The 14839-nt window shown below is 32.6% G+C and overlaps 1 long non-coding RNA gene across 5 annotated transcripts; it reads right to left on the bottom strand.

The window, feature by feature from the left end:
- Positions 1 to 3686: 3686 nt before the first annotated feature.
- LOC141623191 (uncharacterized) lies at positions 3687 to 7603 on the bottom strand. 5 transcript variants are annotated; one of them, XR_012533234.1, is made up of 4 exons: positions 7116 to 7592; positions 6826 to 6892; positions 6382 to 6652; positions 3687 to 3942 (listed from the first exon to the last, which is right to left on the bottom strand). It is a non-coding gene; the product is annotated as an uncharacterized LOC141623191 (long non-coding RNA). The 5 variants fall into 5 exon arrangements; XR_012533235.1 differs by lacking the exon at positions 6382 to 6652 and having other exon boundaries at positions 7116 to 7201; positions 7293 to 7590; XR_012533232.1 differs by lacking the exon at positions 6382 to 6652 and having other exon boundaries at positions 6826 to 7021; positions 7116 to 7603.
- Between the last annotated feature and the right edge of the window lie 7236 nt (positions 7604 to 14839).

The raw sequence follows: 14839 nt of genomic DNA, 5'->3' as shown, positions 1-14839 counted from the left end.
GACATACCGATAACCACAAACAGGTACCGGGACACGCTCAGACGTACCGGGTCCGGAAGCCAACCGGATCCCCTGCCATAAGTCGTCGAGTCCCTCCGTAACTCAAACCATTAATGTGCACATCCCTCTTGGAGTGGGAAACTCCAAGAGGCGACTTAAGCGTAAGACTGTCTCCCAACCATCTTACGTCTCCACAACAACATATGTGATACTATAACCAAATAAACAATACATGAACCACACCCAACATATCATAATCATCCTCTTAATGATGTGATTACCACTAAACATGTTATAATGCAAATGCCTTAATTATGCAAGACTAACTACAACATCAACATAAATAACATCACATTATTGAAACCGAGTAGGATTAACCTACCTTTTAGCAATCTCCTCAAGCTACTCGAATCCGGACCGAAACCGTCTCAAGGAACCGTCTCATTCTATACAAATCACATGATAACTATCACAATATGTCCTATACTAATATACGCTACAAAGCCCCTTATTATTACCCCTTAATTATCCCTATACTCATGCTAATTACTAATTAATTACCCATAACGAATTCCCCCAAAAGTTAGGGTTTAAAAGACTAGAAAAGGGTAGATCTTTACTTACTAGGTGAAGGAGATGAAGAAGAAGATTGGAAATCTTCTAATCCGAGCTTGAATTCCAAGTAGTAGGTGTTTTTTAGGGTTTAGAGAGAAGGGAGAGAGTTTGGAGAGATAAGGAGGAAGATGGAAAAAATGATTTTAGGGTTAGGGAATAAGAGGGTTTAAATCCCGTATTCTGAAACAACGTCACTCGACCGAGTGCCGAGTCCACTTGGTCAAGTGGACTCACTCGGCCGAGTGGACTCACTCGGCCGAGTATACTCTTCACTCGACCGAGTGGACCCACTCGATCCGCTGCAATACCACTTGGTCTATTCTAGGTCTAGTGTAAGGTTATCCTTCCCTCTCGAGTGATCTCTTATCAGTCTAAAGGTCCTCTCACGCGTCCCAAGGTCTAAGTATGGGTCCCACAAAGGCCGGGTATTATTCGTCCTCGAAGTTCGCCTCACCCTCACTTTTCCTTAACATTTCTTACGTTTCATTCGTATCATGCCTCACTCTCAATCTCTTCCTCAAGTATTCACTCGTCTCTCTCGCTAGTGTTTTACCGTATGTGCTCTTTTATGTTCTCATGTCCTTTCTTATTCCTAAATGTTACAACAATATTAGAGGGTAACTGTGTTATCACATATATTGATATACACTACCCCTCAGTAACCACTTGAATAACCAATCATTATCGGAAAAAAAAAATCGTCCCATCATATAATTTTATTTCAAATTTGTGCTTAAGAAGGTTTTACACAAAATTTTGACAAAGACAGGCTTGTGAATTGTGATAACCGTTTTTTTTAGCCATAATTTTTATTTTTGTATCCATTTTACACTATATTATTATACAACCGTCTCACAATAGACAAATTGTAATCTATAAAATATAATTAAAAGGCTAATGTGACTTGACAAATTAATTGTGACGTGGCAAATGTGAGATGACAAATTAAATGTGACATGGCAAATTAAATTGTGACGTGGCATGTGACATGGCAAATTAATGTGACATTATTATTATTATTCTTAAATTATATATGTTTATTAAATACTCCATATGACATTATTATTATTATTATTATTATTATTATTATTATTATTATTAAATTATATATGTTTGTTAAATATATGATATGATTATTAAAAAATTAGAAAAGTGATGCTACAAATTCACCTATAAGTTTCATAATCTATCTATCTATCTATCTATCTATCTATCTATCTATCTATACAATATAATCAAAAAGACAACTTGAGTGTAATTTTTACTCCATATGACATTGCTAACAAATATAAAAAACTTCAATAAGTAGCTTATTTTTTAAATTCCACAATCAAAACTTACTTTCATAATTAATAGTAAAATAAATTTAGAAAATTGAATGAAAAAACTTTTAAAATTCCACAATTTACTTTTTTGAACTATCATGGAATAATTAATTTTTATAATTTACAATATAATTAAAAAGGCAACTTGAATGCCATTTTATTTCATATGGCATTGCTAATACATAAAAAAATTAAATAAGTAGCTTATGTTTTCAATTCCACAATCAAAACTTACTCTCATAATTAATGGTAAAATAAATTTAGAAAATTAAATGAAAAACCTTTTAAAATTCCACAATTTACTTTTTAAACCATGAAATTAATCTTTTCATTTATGTCTTTGCTTTTTCAATTCATTTTTTTCCCCCAATTCCCACTATTTGTCTTTCTAAGTGCTTTTTTATATCATTTATGTTACTACTTTTTTTTAAAGTGATTGATGGTCTTTAACCATTAATTTGTTATCAAATATATAATGTTGTGTACTTGTGCTATTATACATTCTTGATCAACCTACTTAAATTGATATTTTTCTATTCATATGTTTAATCATCTCTAACATATATTTTTTTCCTGTTCATTTGATATGTACCATTATCAAGGCATGTACGAAAAGGAAGCGGTCATACACCTTCAGATAAATACTAAATAGTATGGTTTCTAAATTATACTTCGTATGCTTTTTAGTTTATACTCCATCCTAGTCTGAGTGTTGGTTCCCTTTCTTTTGGACACCAAAATTATGGAAATGAATTTGGACCACACAAAACACCCTACCCCACATGGAATTGAATTTGGACCACACAAAACTTACCAAAAAAAGGAAAGAGGAACCAACACCCGACTAGCATGAAAATGGAAGAGGAACCAACACTCAGACTAGGAGGGAATATGTTTTTTGAAATAAATTCTTTTTTAATCATTATTACTAATTTTGTTTCTGCATGGGATCATTTACTCAAGTTTATCAAGATTTCGACGAAATTTTTGTATTAACAATAAGGAATTTAACAAAGTTTATGAACCTTTTGGATTTCGATTGTGGAAATATCTTCTGTAGATTTATTTGAAATGAAAGCTCAATTCATATTTTATGGAGTAGAGACCGTTTGAATCATTTCTAATTTTTTTATATCCATATAATAAAATTATTATTATGATATTTTGTCTATAGAATGCATGTTACTAGATAATTCTTAGTTCTTTATTTTAGAATATATCAAAATTTACGTGATTCGATCATAGACTTCAATCTAAATTACAAGATTCACTCATAAATTTTTATCTAATCATGTTCAACGACTTATTTTGCTCTTAGATAATGTTCAATAACTACTACAAATCTCTTACTTTCTCGACGCTTTTTTAGGGTATTTTCGACGCTTAAAAGCATCGACATTTTATTTCTCGACGCTTCAGAAAGCGTGGTCTTTTGTGGCGTCAGGAATTTTTGACGCTTTTTAGCGTCAACCTTGTCGACACCTTTTGGCGTCAGTGGCCTTATTAAATAGCGACACTTTTCAGTGTCGAGTGTTTCTGACACAAAATTCGTCGGGAATTTGGAAGCTCGCAATGCTTTTTCCAGCCCTCTAAATTTTTTGGCTACTAATGCTTTTCAAATTAAACAATATATATATTACTAGATGACATCATAAAGAGCTATAGACAAATAAATTAACGAGCATATATCCAAAACAAAATTTTATAACATACCGTTACACGTCAAAAATAATTAACAAGCATATATCCAAAACAAAATTTTATAACATACAGTTACAATGTCAAATTAAATACATAACTAATTCAAAAAATAGATCGTACTTATTTAATCTGAACAAGAGTAATGTGAAACTATATCACTACTGATGTTTCCATGCAGAATAAAAAATGTTTCAAAAAAAAATTCCTAGCTAAAAGTTACACTAATCCGCTCCAAAAATGAATTCGAGAATTGCTCCTTTCACCCGGATGCATCTCCAAGAGTATCCGCTGAATCTAATATCTACACATGGGAATTAAATATAAAGGAAGTGAAGTAGGAATATAAAATATAAACATCATAGGCATTAAAGACGATTATATTAAACTGATATCAAGAGCATAGTAATACAATACAATCAAAGTAATAAAACAAACAAAAAACATCATAGCTAAACGGCGACAACATAACGCTATATATACATGTTCTCTTGCACTCTCGATCTCCAAAATCTATGACATGGTAATCATAGAACAACGGTGATGTACTCGAAAATATTGAACGGTTAGAGAAGACATGAAATGAGAGCATTGAGCAAAAGGCAATTGAAGGGAATTGGACAAATACAGTAATACACAAGCATGGAATTGAAGAATTGAGCACAAGAATGAGAGTAACACAGTGATAATAACTTTGCTATGTTTGGGAACCTTGAATTGGAATTGAATTCCAGAATTGAAATATTTCAAGTGTTTGGGAACCCCTAGAATTTGGAATTGGAATTGACTCAATTCCTTATCAATTCCAAACTAGTTAAAATTTGGGGTTCTCAAATACCTACCATATACTAGTCATTTCAATTCCATGACTTCTTACGTTTTATTTTGTGACGCAAATTTCGTCACAATATTTTTATTTATGATATTTTTTCCGATCGCAAATATTTTTCGAGACAATATTTAATTTTTCAAATATAAAACATCCAACGGTCTCGACCCATACCCGTCTCGCCCAAATTCAATTCCAATTCCACGGGTTTCCCAAACGTAATTTTGGAATTGGATTTGGAATTGAATTCAAACATTTCAATTTCTACAATTGAAATCATGGAAATGAAATCAATTCCGTATATCCAAACACTACCTAACCTCAAACTTTACCGAATACACAGTGACTTATCTCTACAAAAATTCCACACAATATAATTTTGATTAATGTCTAATGTGGAGTTTGTACCATGAAACATACTTAACTGCTTTCAACATTAGAACCCAACATCAAATTGAGAAAGGCATATGCTGGTGCAAAATATATCAGAAGAACTAACCAATGAAGTCCTATTTGGATGACTAGCCAATGCGCAACATCATCACTGAACTCATACCATAATTATTAATATCCGAATTGCAATAAATTACCGTAAACCCACTAAAAAATTCAGCCAAATTCAGCAAAACATGGCTAGAACAACTCCAAAGTCAGTTCTAATTCATTAGAGATGATTAGAAACAGAACACAACAAGAAATGATTTAATTTACCGAGACATGCTACAGTTCATAAGAGAGTTCATATATAGTTCAGTCACTAACATAATCAGAGAAAAGCTCACCCCTATAATGCAATGACTTTCCTACTGGAAATAATCAGAACATGTGCCAAACTGCGAGAAATAATCAATGACTTTCCTACTGGAAATTAGAATGAAAATCTGGCATTGACATAACCAAAATTAAACACGGCTTTGCTGTCCGACCAGCTGAGACATGTTACAGTTCATATATAGTTTATCTTGTGAGCTCAACATGATAAACTCAGGGAGACATGTTTTATCGCATTGCTTGATCTTCAGTCACTAACATAATCAGAGAAAACTAATTCAATCCCAATTAAGCTGACATCAAACGAGATGCTCGATTCAACCTTAATTTGTTCAAAATCATGAGTTTAAAATCAAGTTGCCTTTTAGTAAGAAGCACATAGTACTCTATATTTGAATATTAAGTCGACAGGAAGGCAGGAAAAATAAATTAAAAATTAACAAGTAAAAAAAAAAAAGCACTCTAGTGAAGTACTTCACATGAGATTCATTTTCTGAGAAGTGTTGAACATTATTGGTAAAATTAACAATTAATCTTTGGCAAAATCCCAGATCATACAGCACGCTCATACTTTCTAGCAGTTGATTTCATGTCAGCATGAGTCGTTCTGTCCAAGTCGGAAATTGCTACAAATTGGAAACCTTGTTAACTAGGTGTGCGTCGACGAAAATGGCAATTTCACAGAAAACAGCCTATAGCCTATATCCGGACAGCCTAAATACACTTCTGACCGATTTGGCAACCTTGTTCTTACTACTTCTATGATCTTTCGAATGACGGTATGCAAAGTAAAATTTGACCTTGTTTCTTTCATATTAGACCTCAAAGTTTAAAAAATCCGCACTTCCGGAAGAATTGTTAAATGAAAGAGAGTAAAGATTATAGTAGTCGACCCCAGCACTAGCTAGAAACAGAAATATTATCTTTTGAATGTACTGACCAGGCTAGCGGGTGTACCAAATCCTTTCTACAGTTTGAGCTCCTTACTGACTAGAAAGCTACTCTGAAAATACCATACACATGCAGCTACTTGCCAGTCTAAATAAAATAAGGTTAGGTGTTTTCATAAATGTACATATAGTTTACTACTCTTCAGTATCTCAACACAGAGTAAAACATAGAAAGTTAAGCAAGATGGAGTACCAAAATATAAAATGGTGTTTCTTCCTAGGATTGTGTATGTTCTTTGCATTTGCAGCTTGCTGTCTAGCAAAAGAAGAAACCCATTTACATCACTTGGAGGTATGTCGCTTCTGAGTTCTGTCTAGTGTCGAGATTTCTTTTATGCGATTTAAGATGCACGCCACCATCATCATCATGAATGTTGGTTAAACAGATCACACCAACATCAACGAGTAGATTATGCACAATCCAGCACATAATGACAGTTAATGGTCAATATCTGGGGCCGACCCTAGAAGTCCGTGATGGAGACACACCGTAGTCATCAAAGTCAGTAATGCAGGCAAATACGACATCACTCTTCACTAATAAGTACGGGGTACTACAATAACTAACAATGTATATTCCAATAAATGCAATAATCACATTTGTGGAATACTCCATTATTATGAGTATATTTCTTACCTTTGCAATTCTGATAATCGACCTAGGCATGGAATCCCGCAAATGAGAACACCATGGGCAGATGAACCTATATAAATCACGCAATGCCCAATTAAACCAGGAGGAACCTACATATACAGGGTTCACAAAAGAAAACCAAGACGAGGGCTCTAATTATATACCCCCAAGCTGGGATCTTCATACCCCTTTCCACAGCCTGCAAGAAAATTTCCTATCCTTCTATGTAAATGGGAATAATTCCAACATGTTCATACTATTGTGAAAACAAATAGTTGAGTGAATGACTTAACTGTATATAAAAATTGTTTTCAACAGGAGAATGGTAGGACATCATCCTCGCCATTGGCTGATGCAAAGGGTCCAGCATCTTTATCGTCTTCACTAATCACACGTCAAGTTTGGCAATTGGCAATTCACAATTCACAATTCACAATTAAAGAAGCATTAGGTTTTGATCAAATACGTACCTATTTAGCACATGACAGTGATGATTAACGAGATGCGCGATTCAGCATGATGGGGGCGCCGAAATGAATTAGATCGGCAATTGAATAGAAAATAGAAAATGAGACAGATATGGAAGATTTTTTTAATTTTAAAGTGATTATTATATTACTAAAATGAATATTGGGTGAACAAATGGGCCGACGCCTATAAAAGCGTCGACCATAAAGCGTCGGAAAAGTAAGGGAATTGTTGGTATGCATGCTACATCTTTCAATTATTTTAGTTTCTATTATTTTCATATGATAACGTGCATATGTCTTTGATACCTTACCATATGAAATTTTCCGCCGCGCACACACACATATAAAATGCATTGTTTGTACCATCGTCCATTTGTCAAGTTTCTTAAGACGGGTAGTTACCCATTGTCGTTTGCACAATTTATTTTAAAAATCCCGTGAAATTTTATTATATTTTACAAATTATTATAATGTGACGTGACAAATTTTAATGTGACATGGATTATCAATTTATAGTTAATTAGCATTGATTTAATTCGTTAATCTATAAATAAATATTTACAAAATGATTTAAAGGTACTTAAAACGACAAATTTTAACATAACATGGTAAATGTATACAATATTATAAAAAGATAAAACTAAGCATTTCATTAAGCCATGTCTCCTATCAAAAGACATCTTGAATTTTCATGTGTCACATGCATATAATTAAAGAAAATAAAATAAAATTTAAGTTGTACAATAGAATGTAAATGTTAATAAACTTTTTAGATTCTTCTCATCTTTATAGATATATTAATAATTAATAATTTATAATTAATTCACTCTACATACTAATTTAACATCTAATTCTTCTTCTTAAATGATGATTTTTTTTAGCTTTCCTCTCCTTATGTATACTACCTATACACATTGTCATATTTTTGTCTACAATTATAATCTCTTGTATTACCACAATATTTCAATTTCTCTACCTTAAAACACCTTTGAGATTTTATTTCATATTTAAGCTTACACACTCAATTCAAGATTATTTTTAGTTCACATAAAATCCTAATTTTAATTCATTCAATTAAGTTTTTATTGTATTTGCTTTATAATACCTTTATGTAGCCATAATATATTTTGCGTTCATATTTTAATTATAAATCATTCTAAAGAATTAAATTAATTTTTCAATTTTCAATTTATTATTATAGTTTGATTGACTTTTAGTTTTTCGGCAGGTACTTCTTCATTGAAGCGACATAAACATTACATCTGACAATTTTTGGAAGATTTATTGCCAAAAGTTTTGTGAATACACCCAAATTATCTTTGCTGCAATAATTTTGCATGTAACACCTTTTTTTTCCTTAATTTTTGGTCAAGAGGTCAATAGGTCACAAATCAAATAACTCAAAGTGTGTAAAAGATTATGCGAGTAAGTCAATAAGCTTAGACATGTTTGTCAATATAGTTTAAGGAGAAATTTTAGAGTTGTAACTAATAATTTTACAAAGTATAACAATGTTTATTTATTTATAGCTTTGGCTGAACAAAGTGAAAGCAACTATGTAACATATTGTATATACGTAAATATTTATTACTTGTGTCATTCATAAGATGCATAATTAATTTTGCTCATTTATACAATAATTGTTCGAAATTCTAAAGTTATATTCTTTTACTTTACCCTTTCTGTTTTCCATAAATATAATCGTACAACGTACTCGGAATAATTTGGGACACATGTTGCAGGGTATTCTACATATTTTTAAAATATAACAGAGAATTTTAAAGAATATTAAATCCGTTGAAATTGAGGGAATATAAAATTGTTGTAATATATAAGAAGTATAGCCGTTGTTAGGTACTGAAAATTTAGTACATACTTGCAACACCTACACAATAATTTTAAAATGTTACCTTGATCAACTTTTTATTGGTCAAGTATGAAGCTATTTGCACTATGAAGTTGCCACGCGGGGCTTTAAAATCTCATCTATAATTAGAGGTCTAAAAACTCGGATTCATTCAATAAATAAAGAGAAATTAAACTAACGCTTAAGTATTTGTTGGTTAAGAAAACAATTCATATTCCATAATCTTTAAGCCGATAAAAACAATAAATTACTAACGATCCCGTGGTTTCCACGGGTTTCAAAACTTGTTAATTATAATATCTTAAAACTTTTACAGTGTTACACAACCACTAAACAACGTTTATTTATCTATCATAACTTCACCGGTGACGGAAAATTTTGTAACAGGACGCATGAAGTGGGTGCTACATTTAATAAAAGAATAAAATTTCGGTACTACAAAATATTGAATCTTTATATATATATATATATTGAAGTAAATTTAGAAGAAAAAAAGGTAAAAGAATAAGTGAGGTTATACCAAAAGAATTTTTTTTTAAACAGTTGAATAGACAGTCTAGCCTTCTTGGCAAATATTATGCGCAAGAAAGCGATACATAAATACTACATAATAAAATATAAAATTATAATTTCTTTCTAAAGAGCTATGAAAGATAGTTTGGGAACGAGCTTCATTCTCCACAACTTTTACACTACTATGATCTCCAACAAACCATTGACTCGATTGAACATCGGAAAGACAAGAACAAGGTCCACTTACACCACAAGGACGTAGAATTTTTTTGGGGGAAGCAAACCAAAGAAGTATGCGACCAGTGGAGAATACTCTCCTACACCTTGATGGACAATCTCTACAGCCAAGAATCGAAAGGACGAAAAAGCAAGAGAAGCATGCAAGTTGAAACAAATCAATCTCAACAACCAATCCCCAAACCAGCTTCACCACATAAAACCGATTTGGGGTGAAATCAACACAATACAGACAAGCAATGACATTCACAACCTTACCAACACACAAATTAATGCAAAGATTTTTAAAAAAGGAGATTATTACGAAAAAAAGTAAAGACAACAAACGAAATCCAAATGACATTTACTTATGGAGAGAAATCATCCCCAACACACCATTATACGAACTTTAACCGCCACATAACCCAATCTGAAACATAACCTATGATAAACACTCAAGTGTCAACCCAAGCCTTTAAAACTAGATCCGATCCAAAACCCACATATAAATAGACCAACAACACAAAGAGAACGCCCTAGGAATCAACAACCATCACAAAGACCAACAGCAAACCCAAAGCCAATATGCATACCCGTAAGAACGTCCATAAAGAGCCTAACAACCAAACAAGCCTGAACCAAGATAGCGACCGACAAAGATCAAAAGACTATGCATCTCATACCAAAGCCAATAGATTGACACGGTGTCAGACCCATGCACAACATACAAAAGAAAAACGACTCAGACACACAAAACTCAACTCGAGTCAACAGATGATAAAACATACTATATAAGGTGGGGAAAGAGGGCGTGGGATAGCAGGGGGAACACCTCTCCGGTACCACCCAAGAGATAAGAAGACTCTGAGACGGAAAAACTCCAGATCACACAATAACAACGTGAATACACTGGCGGCCGACAAAAACAACATGCAAGGCGATTTAATTAAGATGCTACAACAGAGAGTTAGAAAGGATAACAAAGGGGAAATGATCCAATTAGAGAAGGCATAAGAGATGAAATTAAACAAATGGGTCATGAACAAAAGGGAGGAAAATGGGGGTGGGGCGACTGGGTGTTACAAAGAGATGAAGGGTAAGATTTTGTGGGATTAATTTGTCTCTCTTAGTTTTAGAGAGAAAAATATTAAAGATTGAATTTTGAGAAATTGAGTAGAATGATACAAAGTCTTAGTCAAAGGGTAACAAAAGGAAATTCCTAATATTCTTTTGGAGCATCTGAATCGATGAACTTTGGTGAAAAACTTTTGACGACCATTATTTATTGCAAAACTATTTTTTTTTTCCTCCAAAGCTAGATTTTTCTTTAATTTATTAATAATGATTTGAACTAATAGATGTTTTTGGATAGTGGTGTCGCCTACTTCGTTATCAGGTAGCTAAGCTTCAGAACTCAAGTTTCAGGATCATGTTTTCTTAAAAATCGATTATCGGGATGTAGTAGTCTTTGCCCTTGTGCATGCCTATGGCATACATCTCCATTTCTCTTTTCTATGTCCTTGTGGCTTAAGTGTCTCTCGTTCTTGTCTTTTTAGACTTCATTAAGATGGTCACTTGGTTGTTCATGAAAAGATAATGACCGACAAAGGAGGGGAATATCAATCTCACAGCTACGACTCAGTTTCAATTTTAATTTGGCTTCGTTGTCGTTGTTGTTTAGATTGCATAGGATTTGATATTACTGTTGACGTAGAAAGCATGAGTAAGAAATGTCTACATATACTTTATACATAAAAACAAAACTATAAAGAGAGGGGAATTGCTTTTAATATTATTAAAAGATAAAGTATAGAGTAAATCATGCCAAAAACAAAAACATAAACTATTGACTGAAACACACACAAAAAAAAAGTGTAAATTATTGCTCGGGACGGAAGGAATATAATAGACTTATTGTAAAAACGTCTTTATTATCTATCCAACTGTCAAAAAAATAGAAATAACAATCACCATGGAGTCCCGATATAACACAAAATCAACCACATACGCACATAACTAAGAGTACATTATGGGTCAACATCCAAGTACAAATAGTATTACTATCAACACTATATGGTAATTTCGTGTAAGCCTTCTTATTTTCTTGTGATGTTTGTAACTCTATGCAGGCTGAGATGAGGGCTCTCCTAGCCGGTCTCGAACATGCCCGCTCAATGCATTTTACCAAGGTGATCGTTCAAGTTGACAATAGCTCGTGCGTGAATTTTTTCCGCAAAGAATAATTGTTAAGCAACAGATTACGTCACCTGGTCCAGTGTTGCAAGAAATTAATCAAACTTGATGGATGGTCAGTGAAAATCGAACATTCTTATAGAGAAGCCAACTGCGTGTTGCTGATTGGCTTGCCAATCAAGGAGTTACTTCGTCGTCCTCGATAGCTTATTTTCCTGCTCCTCCTCCTGACTTGCGCTCTATCCACCGTGAAGATATTTTAGGAGTTACTTTACCTTATATTGTTGCTAGTTAATTTTGAGGTTTCGCCATAGGTCAGCATCCAAGTACAAATAGTATAACTATCAACACTATCTGGTGTGGGCCGACCATATTATCAAAGGTGAGATCATGTTAATATGGTGTGGGCCGACCATATACAATCAAAGGTGAGGTCGCACATGATCTTCCTTGATTGGTGATTTGGTCCCCCAATATTTGATGATCAATATAAGTTTTCTTCATCCAACAGTAAGCTATGTTTGCAATTGGTCGGTGTGTTAATGTGGGGCCTTAATGCATTTCCTACCTTAACTATTTGAGCTGCCCAAATTCACGTCAAATAAGGTAGTTTACCCAATTTGTAGGGCTTTCTTATAAGCTTGTCACCATTAAATCCGTAATCATTGTTAGTGGAGTTGTCTAATGGGGGACTGACGGACTGTAGGTACTTACTTTCTCTCAATTTCAGTGATGTTATTGCTTCTGAATTTGTGGTAACACAAGTTTGGTATCATACTGTGTGTGGCTGTACGATCTTTTTGATGGGAAAAAAAAATCTTAACCCCCATGTGGTGGTGTGTAGAGTGGAAATGGCATGCGGGCCGGCCGGCTGGCACGCCCAACCCGACCTACAACCCATTTTAGCACAACACGAGATTGACACGGTCCAACACGGCACTAACACGTTACGGGCTGCTGAGTGAAGTTTGAGAAAGAAAACCGTGTCTAGCCCCAGGCACGATGATGTCCCACGGGCGAGTCACGTTAGAACACGTTCAAAATATAAAGAAATATGAATGCGTGGAGGAATTGCTTAGGCACGTCTAGACCTGGCAAAGCTTACCCGACTCAAAATACCCGAAATCTGACCTGACGATTGACCCGGTGTTGACACGACCCAAAGCCACTAGCTCGTAATTGACCCGGTCTGAAATGATTCAAAGTGACCCAAAATGACTCGAAATTACAAGTATTAAGTCACATATTAGTATTATTTACATCAAAATAAAGGGTTCATTGATTGTAAGTTGTAACGTTCCATAATAAATAATTAATTTTGTAGATACTCTTATTAGAACTAACTAGTTTTGTACCCGCGAAAATCACGGACTTGTTCTATTTGTCCCATTTATTTGCTTTGTTGACGTCCATCTTTAACTAAAATATAAAATATGTTTTTTTTTTAATCGCGAATAAGCTATAAACCAAACATTTGTAAATATTTACTTCTTTTACATTATTTTTCATGATAATAGTAATATAGATAGAAGTTTTAATTTGAATTTTATTTCCATATATTTTAATACATGTTAATATTATTCATGAATATTTTGTAGTCAACAATTTAATGTAGCTAATTTTATAACTATAAATGTTTGTTTAAATTTTTTACAAATTTGTTATTTTTATGTATTTATGATGTACGTCATAAATAATTAAGCTAAAAACGACTGCGTCGTTAGGTCGATAAACAAAGAACTCCAAGATCGCGGTTACATATCTGATAGGTTTTTTTAAGAAAGTTAAATAAATACTATTAATTTAACTTTTCCTCAAAATCTATACTTTTATCAAAAATATACATGTAAAATAGAGAATCTCGCCGATGATGAATGGTGATGCTTTGTAAGCCAACTAAAAGAGTAAAAAATATATTTTCGTTTTTCACCTTTAGATCCAAACATGTAATCTCCACTTTTAATAGTATCCTCACAATCAATAATTTGCAAATTGAGATAGTTAAAATTAAAATTAAATAAGCATCATCTTAATTACAAAACTAACTATACAACTTAGTAAACGTTTAAATTTTTAAAATCTTAAAAGATAGAAATATGAAGTACTTTTAAGAAGACTATGAACGTTTGAATCACATGCACATATACACCTTATTTTTCACTTTTTCGCAAGTGTGCTAATTACAATATTTAAGATGGTTTTGAAATAAATCAAAAGTAACAATATGAGAAATTGTGAAGCTTTATAATCCAAGTTATTGGATTTTTCATTTACCACATATAAGACCTTTTACTCTTTTAGCTACTATCTTTATTACTAATGAGGAATTATATGGATAAATTTTACGATTTAAATTTTAAATAATGAGAGTAAATTCTTAATTTATTTTTGTAATTTAGTACATGATCTTATGGTTTCCACTAAAAAATATTATTAGTAGCTTTATAATCCAAATTATTAGACTTTTTATTTACTACATATAAGACCTTTTAACTACTATCTCTATGGTTAATGAAGAGTTAGATAGACAAATTGTACGATTTAAATGATGAGAGTAAATTGTTAATTAATTTTTATAATTTAAATCATGATCGGTATTATGATTTCCATCAAAAAATATTAGTAAATCTTATGAAGAATTTAAATAAATAAGTCTGATGTAGCCTTAATATTAACCAATATAAAAATGACATGTGAATTAAAATTAGATGTTTTAAGTAGCCTTTTAACTATATTGTATTTTTTTTTACAAAAACAT

This window comes from Silene latifolia, chromosome X (assembly GCF_048544455.1).
Source record: "Silene latifolia isolate original U9 population chromosome X, ASM4854445v1, whole genome shotgun sequence".
NCBI lineage: Eukaryota > Viridiplantae > Streptophyta > Magnoliopsida > Caryophyllales > Caryophyllaceae > Silene > Silene latifolia.
Note: the sequence above shows the minus strand (reverse complement) of the source record. Positions and strands in the feature narration are given on the sequence as shown.